Source organism: Rattus norvegicus, chromosome 15 (assembly GCF_021556685.1).
Source record: "Rattus norvegicus strain SHRSP/BbbUtx chromosome 15, alternate assembly SHRSP_T2T, whole genome shotgun sequence".
Taxonomy (NCBI): domain Eukaryota; kingdom Metazoa; phylum Chordata; class Mammalia; order Rodentia; family Muridae; genus Rattus; species Rattus norvegicus.
Genome location: NC_141548.1, coordinates 93,704,795 through 93,713,466, shown reverse-complemented (window position 1 = coordinate 93,713,466; position 8,672 = coordinate 93,704,795). Strand labels below are relative to the sequence as shown.

The 8,672-nt window shown below is 36.7% G+C and overlaps 1 pseudogene; it reads right to left on the bottom strand.

Moving 5' to 3' along the window:
• Nucleotides 1-7,836: 7,836 nt before the first annotated feature.
• On the bottom strand, nt 7,837-8,309 carry LOC148001126 (large ribosomal subunit protein eL21 pseudogene; annotated as a pseudogene).
• Nucleotides 8,310-8,672: the final 363 nt, after the last annotated feature.

Below are 8,672 nucleotides of genomic sequence, written 5' to 3'. Positions count from 1 at the left end.
CTAGAGATAATCTGATGGCGAGAGGCAAGCGCAGGAACCCAAGCAACAGAAACCAAGACTACATGGCACCATCGGAGCCCAATTCTCCCATCAAAACAAACATGGAATATCCAAACACACCAGAAAAGCAAGATCTAGTTTCAAAATCATTTTTGATCATGATGCTGGAGGACTTCAAGAAAGACGTGAAGAACTCCCTTAGAGAACAAGTAGAAGCCTATAGAGAGGAATCGCAAAAATGCCTGAAAGAATTACAGGAAAACATAAATAAACAAGTAGAAGCCCATAGAGAGGAGACACAAAAATCCCTGAAAGAATTCCAGGAAAACATAAATAAACAAGTAGAAGCCCATTGAGAGGAGACACAAAAATCCCTGAAAGAATTCCAGGAAAACACAATCAAACAGTTGAAGGAATTAAAAATGGAAATAGAAGCAATCAAGAAAGAACACATGGAAACAACCCTGGATATAGAAAACCAAAAGAAGAGACAAGGAGCTGTAGATACGAGCTTCACCAACAAAATACAAGAGATGGAAGAGAGAATCTCAGGAGCAGAAGATTCCATAGGAATCATTGACTCAACTGTCAAAGGTAATGTAAAGCAGAAAAAGGTACTGGTCCAAAACATACAGGAAATCCAGGACTCAATGAGAAGATCAAACCTAAGGATAATAGGTATAGAAGAGAATGAAGACTCCTAGCTCAAAGGACCAGTAAATATCTTCAAAAAAATCATAGAAGAAAACTTCCCTAACCTAAAGAAAGAGATACCTATTGGCATACAAGAAGCTTACAGAACTCCTAGCTCAAAGGACCAGTAAATATCTTCAACAAAATCATAGAAGAAAACTTCCCTAACCTAAAGAAAGAGATACCTATAGGCATACAAGAAGCTTAGAGAACTCCGAATAGATTGGACCAGAAAGGAAACACCTCCCGTCACATAATAGTCAAAACAACAAATAAAACAAATAAAGAGAGAATATTAAAAGCAGTAAGGGAAAAAGGTCAAGTAACATATAAAGGCAGACCTATCAGAATCACACCAGACTTTTCGCCAGAAACTATGAAAGCCAGAAGATCCTGGGCAGATGTCATACAGACCCTAGGAGAACACAAATGCCAGCCCAGGCTACTGTATCCAGCAAAACTCTCAATTAACATAGATGGAGAAACCAAGATATTCCATGACAAAACCAAATTTACACAATATCTTTCTACAAATCCAGTGCCACAAAGGATAATAATGGTAAAACCAACATAAGGAGGCAAGCTATACCGTAGAAGAAGCAAGAAACTAATCGTCTTGGCAACAAAACAAAGAGAAGAAAAGCACACAAACATAACCTCACATCCAAATATGAATATAACAGGAAGCAATAATCACTATTCCTTAATATCTCTCAACATCAATGGCCTCAACTCCCCAATAAAAAGACATAGATTAACAAACTAGATACGAACGAGGACCCTGCATTCTCCTGCCTACAGGAAACACACCTCAGAGACAAAGACAGACACTACCTCAGAGTGAAAGGCTGGAAAACAACTTTCCAAGCAAATGGTCAGAAGAAGCAAGCTGGAGTAGCCATTCTAATATCAAATAAAATCAATTTCCAACTAAAAGTCATCAAAAAAGATAAGGAAGGACACTTCATATTCATCAAAGGAAAAATCCACCAAGATGAACTCTCAATCCTAAATATCTATGCCCCAAATACAAGGGCACCTACATACGTAAAAGAAACCTTACTAAAGCTCAAAACACACATTGCACCTCACACAATAATAGTGGGAGATTTCAACACCCCACTCTCATCAAAGGACAGATCATGGAAACAGAAATTAAACAGAGACGTAGACAGAATAAGAGAAGTCATGAGCCAAATGGACTTAACAGATATTTATAGAACATTCTATCCTAAAGCAAAAGGATATACCTTCTTCTCAGCTCCTCATGGTACTTTCTCCAAAATTGACCATATAATTGGTCAAAAAACGGGCCTCAACAGGTACAGAAAGATAGAAATAATCCCATGCGTGCTAACGGACCACCACGGCCTAAAACTGGTCTTCAATAACAATAAGGGAAGAATGCCCACATATACGTGGAAATTGAACAATGCTCTACTAAATGATAACCTGGTCAAGGAAGAAATAAAGAAAGAAATTAAAAACTTTTTAGAATTTAATGAAAATGAAGGCACAACATACCCAAACTTATGGGACACAATGAAAGCTGTGCTAAGAGGAAAACTCATAGCGCTGAGTGCCTGCAGAAAGAAACAGGAAAGAGCATATGTCAGCAGCTTGACAGCACACCTAAAAGCTCTAGAACAAAAAGAAGCAAATACACCCAGGAGGAGTAGAAGGCAGGAAATAATCAAACTCAGAGCTGAAATCAACCAAGTAGAAACAAAAAGGACCATAGAAAGAATCAACAGAACCAAAAGTTGGTTCTTTGAGAAAATCAACAAGATAGATAAACCCTTAGCCAGACTAACGAGAGGACACAGAGAGTGCTTCCAAATTAACAAAATCAGAAATGAAAAGGGAGACATAACTACAGATTCAGAGGAAATTCAAAAAATCATCAGATCTTACTATAAAAACCTATATTCAACAAAACTTGAAAATCTTCAGGAAATGGACAATTTCCTAGACAGATACCAGGTATCGAAGATAAATCAGGAACAGATAAACCAGTTAAACAACCCCATAACTTCTAAGGAAATAGAAGCAGTCATTAAAGGTCTCCTAACCAAAAAGAACCCAGGTCCAGACGGGTTTAGTGCAGAATTCTATCAAACCTTCATAGAAGACCTCATACCAATATTATCCAAACTATTCCACAAAAATGAAACAGACAGAGCACTACCGAATTCCTTCTACGAAGCCACAATTACTCTTATACCTAAACCACACAAAGACACAACAAAGAAAGAGACCTTCAGACCAATTTCCCTTATGAATATCGACGGAAAAATACTCAATAAAATTCTGGCAAACCGAATTCAAGAGCACATCAAAACAATCATCCACCATGATCAAGTAGGCTTCATCCCAGGCATGCAGGGATGGTTTAATATACGGAAAAAAATCAACGTGATCCATTATATAAACAAACTGAAAAAACAGAACCACATGATCATTTCATTAGATGCTGAGAAAGCATTTGACAAAATTCAACACCCCTTCATGATAAAAGTCCTGGAAAGAATAGGAATTCAAGGCCCATACCTAAACATAGTAAAAGCCATATACAGCAAACCAGTTGCTAACATTAAACTAAATGGAGAGAAACTTGAAGCAATCCCACTAAAATCAGGGACTAGACAAGGCTGCCCACTCTCTCCCTACATATTCAATATAGTTCTTGAAGTTCTAGCCAGAGCAATCAGACAACAAAAGGAGATCAAGGGGATACAGATCGGAAAAGAAGAGGTCAAAATATCACTATTTGCAGATGACATGATAGTATATTTAAGTGATCCCTAAAGTTCCACCAGAGAACTACTAAAGCTGATAAACAACTTCAGCAAAGTGGCTTGGTATAAAATTAACTCAAATAATCAGTTGCCTTCCTCTATACAAAAGAGAAACAAGCCGAGAAAGAAATTAGGGAAATGACACCCTTCATAATAGATCCAAATAATATAAAGTACCTTGGTGTGACTTTAACCAAGCAAGTAAAAGATATGTACAATAAGAACTTCAAGACACTGAGGAAAGAAATTGAAGAAGACCTCAGAAGATGGAAAGATCTCCCATGCTCATGGATTGGCAGGATTAATATAGTAAACATGGCCATTTTACCAAAAGCAATCTACAGATTCAATGCAATCCCCATCAAAATATCAATCAAATTCTTCAAAGAGTTAGACAGAACAATTTGCAAATTCATCTGGAATAACAAAAAACTAAAAGCTATCCTCAACAATAAAAGGACTTCAGGAGGAATCACTATCCCTGAACTCAAGCAGTATTACAGAGCAATAGTGATAAAAACTGCATGGTATTTGTACAGAGACAAACAGATAGACCAATGGAATAGAATTGAAGACCCAGAAATGAACCCACACACCTATGGTCACTTGATTTTTGACAAAGGAGCCAAAACCATCCAATGGAAAAAAGATAGCATTTTCAGCAAATGGTGCTGGTTCAACTGAAGGTCAACAGGTAGAAGAATGCAGATCGATCCATGCTTATCACCCTGTACAAAGCTTAAGTCCAAGTGGATCAAGGACCTCCACATCAAACCAGACACACTCAAACTAATAGAAGAAAAACTAGGGAAGCATCTGGAACACATGGGCACTGGAAAAAATTTCCTGAGCAAAACACCAATGGCTTATGCTCTAAGATCAAGAATCGACAAATGGGATCTCATAAAACTGCAAAGCTTCTGTAAGGCAAAGGACACTGTGGTTAGGACAAAACGGCAACCAACAGATTGGGAAAAGATCTTTACCAATCCTACAACAGATAGAGGCCTTATATCCAAAATATACAAAGAACTCAAGAAGTTAGACCGCAGGGAAACAAATAACCCTATTAAAAAATGGGGTTCAGAGCTAAACAAAGAATTCACAGCTGAGGAATGCCGAATGGCTGAGAAACACCTAAAGAAATGTTCAACATCTTTAGTCATAAGGGAAATGCAAATCAAAACAACCCTGAGATTTCACCTCACACCAGTGATAATGGCTAAGATCAAAAACTCAGGTGACAGCAGATGCTGGCGAGGATGTGGAGAAAGAGGAACACTCCTCCATTGTTGGTGGGATTGCAGACTGGTAAAACCATTCTGGAAATCAGTCTGGAGGTTCCTCAGAAAATTGGACATTGAAGTGCCTGAGGATCCAGCCATACCTCTCTTGGGCATATACCCAAAGATGCCTCAACATATAAAAGAGACACGTGCTCCACTATGTTCATTGCAGCCTTATTTATAATAGCCAGAAACTGGAAAGAACCCAGATGCCCTTCAACAGAGGAATGGATACAGAAAATGTGGTCCATCTACACAATGGAATATTACTCAGCTATCAAAAACAACGAGTTTATGAAATTCGTAGGCAAATGGTTGGAACTGGAAAATATCATCCTGAGTGAGCTAACCCAATCACAGAAAGACATACGTGGTATGCACTCATTGATAAGTGGCTATTAGCCCAAATGCTTGAATTACCCAAGATCCCTAGAAGAAACGAAACTCAAGACGGATGATCAAAATGTGAATGCTTCACTCCTTCTTTAAATGAGGAAAAAGAATACCCTTGGCAGGGAAGGGAGAGGCAAAGATTAAAACAGAGACTGAAGGAACACCCATTCAGAGCCTGCCCCACATGTGGCCCATACATATACAGCCACCCAATTAGACAAGATGGATGAAGCAAAGAAGTGCAGACCGACAGGAGCCGGATGTAGATTGCTCCTGAGAGACACAGCCAGAATACAGCAAATACAGAGGCGAATGCCAGCAGCAAACCACTGAACTGAGAATAGGTCCCCCGTTGAAGGAATCAGAGAAAGAACTGGAACAGCTTGAAGGGGCTCGAGACCCCAAAAGTACAACAATATCAAGCAACCTGAGCTTCCAGGGACTAAGCTACTACCCAAAGACTATAACTGACCCTGGACTCTGACCCCATAGGTACCAATGAATATCCTAGTAAGAGCACCAGTGGAAGGGGAAGCCCTGGGTCCTGCTAAGACTGAACCCCCAGTGAACTAGACTATGGGGGGAGGGCGGCAATGGGGGGAGGGTTGGGAGGGGAACACCCATAAGGAAGGGTAGGGGGGAGGGGGATGTTTGCCCGGAAACCGGGAAAGGGAATAACACTTGAAATGTATATAAGAAATACTCAAGTTAATAAAAAAAAAAAAAAAAAGAAGGTCCTTCTTACTAATTGTTGGTATTAATGCCTGAAATATCGGGATTCTATTCAGAAAATCCTTTGCTGTGCTAAGGAGTTCAAATGTACTCCGTACTTTCTACTTGATCAGCTTTGAGGTATCAAGTCTTATTTTGAGGTCCTTAAGTCAACTAGACTTAAGTTTTGCATGGAATGGGAAGCTAGAATCTAGTTTCTTCTTCTTAATGTACCTATATTTTTTGCTAGCACTATTTGTTGAACATGCTGCTGTAAATGATAAATTATATATATATATATATTACAGGGGCTGCAATTCTTTATTCTGGCTGTTCCCAATAATGACACAGAAAGACCAAGATTAATTAACAAACTTTACCTTAATACCTGGGAATTGTTTTGTAATTCCCTAAACTTATCTGACTATCTCTCAACCATGATCCTAATAATTTTATTTATGGCCTTCTGTACTCAAGCTGCGCTCTTTGAAGGTTTTGTCTTTCCTCCTCATGGCAGATCTTAATCTCCCTTTTTTTGTATCTCCTTCCCCTACATAGCAGAATTCCTACCCTATTTTGTCTTCTGCATAGCCATTAGGAAATTAGCATGTATTGACAATGCAGAAAATAAATGGTAAGAATTGCTTACCCAAACTTGAAGTAGAAGAGTCTTAACATAAACATTACAATATCGTGTCCTGATGGAAGCAAGATATGAGGAAAAAGAAACCAGCAATTGAATAACACAAAAATGGCCTTTTCACAGTGCACAAAAGTATTATACTTATGTGCTACCTTTTGTCCTTTTGTCCCATGAGCATTGTGATGTTTTGTACTTTTATTTGTTTCTGTTTTTTTTTTTTTTCTGTCAAAAATCATGTGGAATGTGGATGTATAGGCTGGTCCTCAGTTCTATTCTACTATTAACTAACTCTGTTTTTATGTCAAAATTGATTGGTTTTATTTTTATAACTCTATAACATTATGGAGTTATGATAACACCAGTAGTTTTGGTGTTGTTATAACTGTTGTTCTTTAGGATTACCATCAATAAATAATGAAAGGAAACAATACCATTTACAACTGCCTTCCAAAATTAAAAGGATCTTAGAATAATTTTAATAATAGAAGGACTACAAAAAAGGGCTCTGTTTTGTAACACTGAAAAATTAAATAGAAAAAAATACCATAAGACAAAAGAGCTTCAGTGAAAGTAGACTGGAAATATTAAATTTATGAAAATGTTCATCCTACTAGAGGCAAATCATACATTGAACATAATCACCATTAATCATCCACATTTAAATATGTTTTACACTTAATCTGAAAAATACCCCAATATTTTATAGAGAAAAGATATATATATTTTACTCCCTAATTTCCCCAGATAGAACTAGGGACATATATATTAAAATGCATTTTATATAAAAATTATTAAATACAATACATAAAAGTATTCTTCTGTTAATTTATATATTATTTGTCATATCCATGCATGTAGGTAAGCCATGTTTCTGTCAGTAGATCAAAGCACAAAGAAATTATAACATTTATATTTGTAAAAATTAATAAGAAAATTCAATTATTTATATTCTAAGTGAGTAAAGTTAATACCAGAAGAAAATATATGCAAATATCATGTAATTCCTTAAAACAGTCAAAACTAACTAAATCAGAATATAATATTGGTATCTAGGGTCTATGCAATGGGGAAAATATGAAAGCTTTAATAGTTAAGAAGTAGAATATTAGAATGAAAAATTATATTATGTTGTTATATGATGTTTATCTCAAAACATTTTAAGATATCATGTGTTCTTAAGAGGTATAGATATCATATACCTATATATACACGGACATAAGGAAACTGGCTGATGCTATGTGTGTCTAATTCTTTTTTTTTTAACCTAAGGAAAATACTTTACAGTCCAGTTTCTTTATTTCTTTGGTGTCCATTAGGCCATGAGTTCGTATGGCATGGGCTCCAGCAGCTCAAACTCTCTTTTGTTAGTCCTGACAAAGTGTGCTTCTCTGAGTGACTAAGGCTTCAAATGAACCCAGGTAAACTTCTTTTTGGCTTCCTTGGGTTCCTTTTTCTTCTGATAGCTCTCCTTCACCCGCTTCAGGAAGCTGTCTCTGATCTTCCAGTGCTCTTTGTGCTCAATCTACGAATTGATCCTCTGGGCTAGAATTTTGCCCTTAACTTGTTTACAATGATGCCTGTGGCATGCTGGGTGACATTGTAGACTCTTCCGGTTTTGCTGTGGTAACACTTATGGGGCATTCCTTTTTGAACAGTGCTCATTCCCATGATGTCTACAATATCACCCTTGTAGATTCTCCTGTTCAAAGGAACAACTCCATGTTTCCTAAAAGGCCTAGAGAACATGTACCGAGTGCCTCTCCTCTTTCCCTTTGTGTTCATCATTTTGGCGTGGCTTCAGGCGTGCGTCTATTTCCTTAATGGTTGTAAAGGTATCAAAGGTATTTTCATATGTTCTAATTCATGCAATACTTTTTATTAAATATATAATTTGTTTATTCATCATTAAAGCAGTTAATAAAAAATAAGTAGATATTTTATTATATTTTGCAATTATTAAACTTATATTTTGCATTACTAAATAGGATTCTACATGTAAATGGACCTTTGAAAATTACTTTTAATTATAATAGAGAATTATTTTAATTTTATTTTTATTTTGTTAATCATTATCAAAAGTGAAATTTTAGTATTTTTGATCCTTTCTTTTCCTTTTCTCCAAACTCATTATCATATATTTTTTCCTTC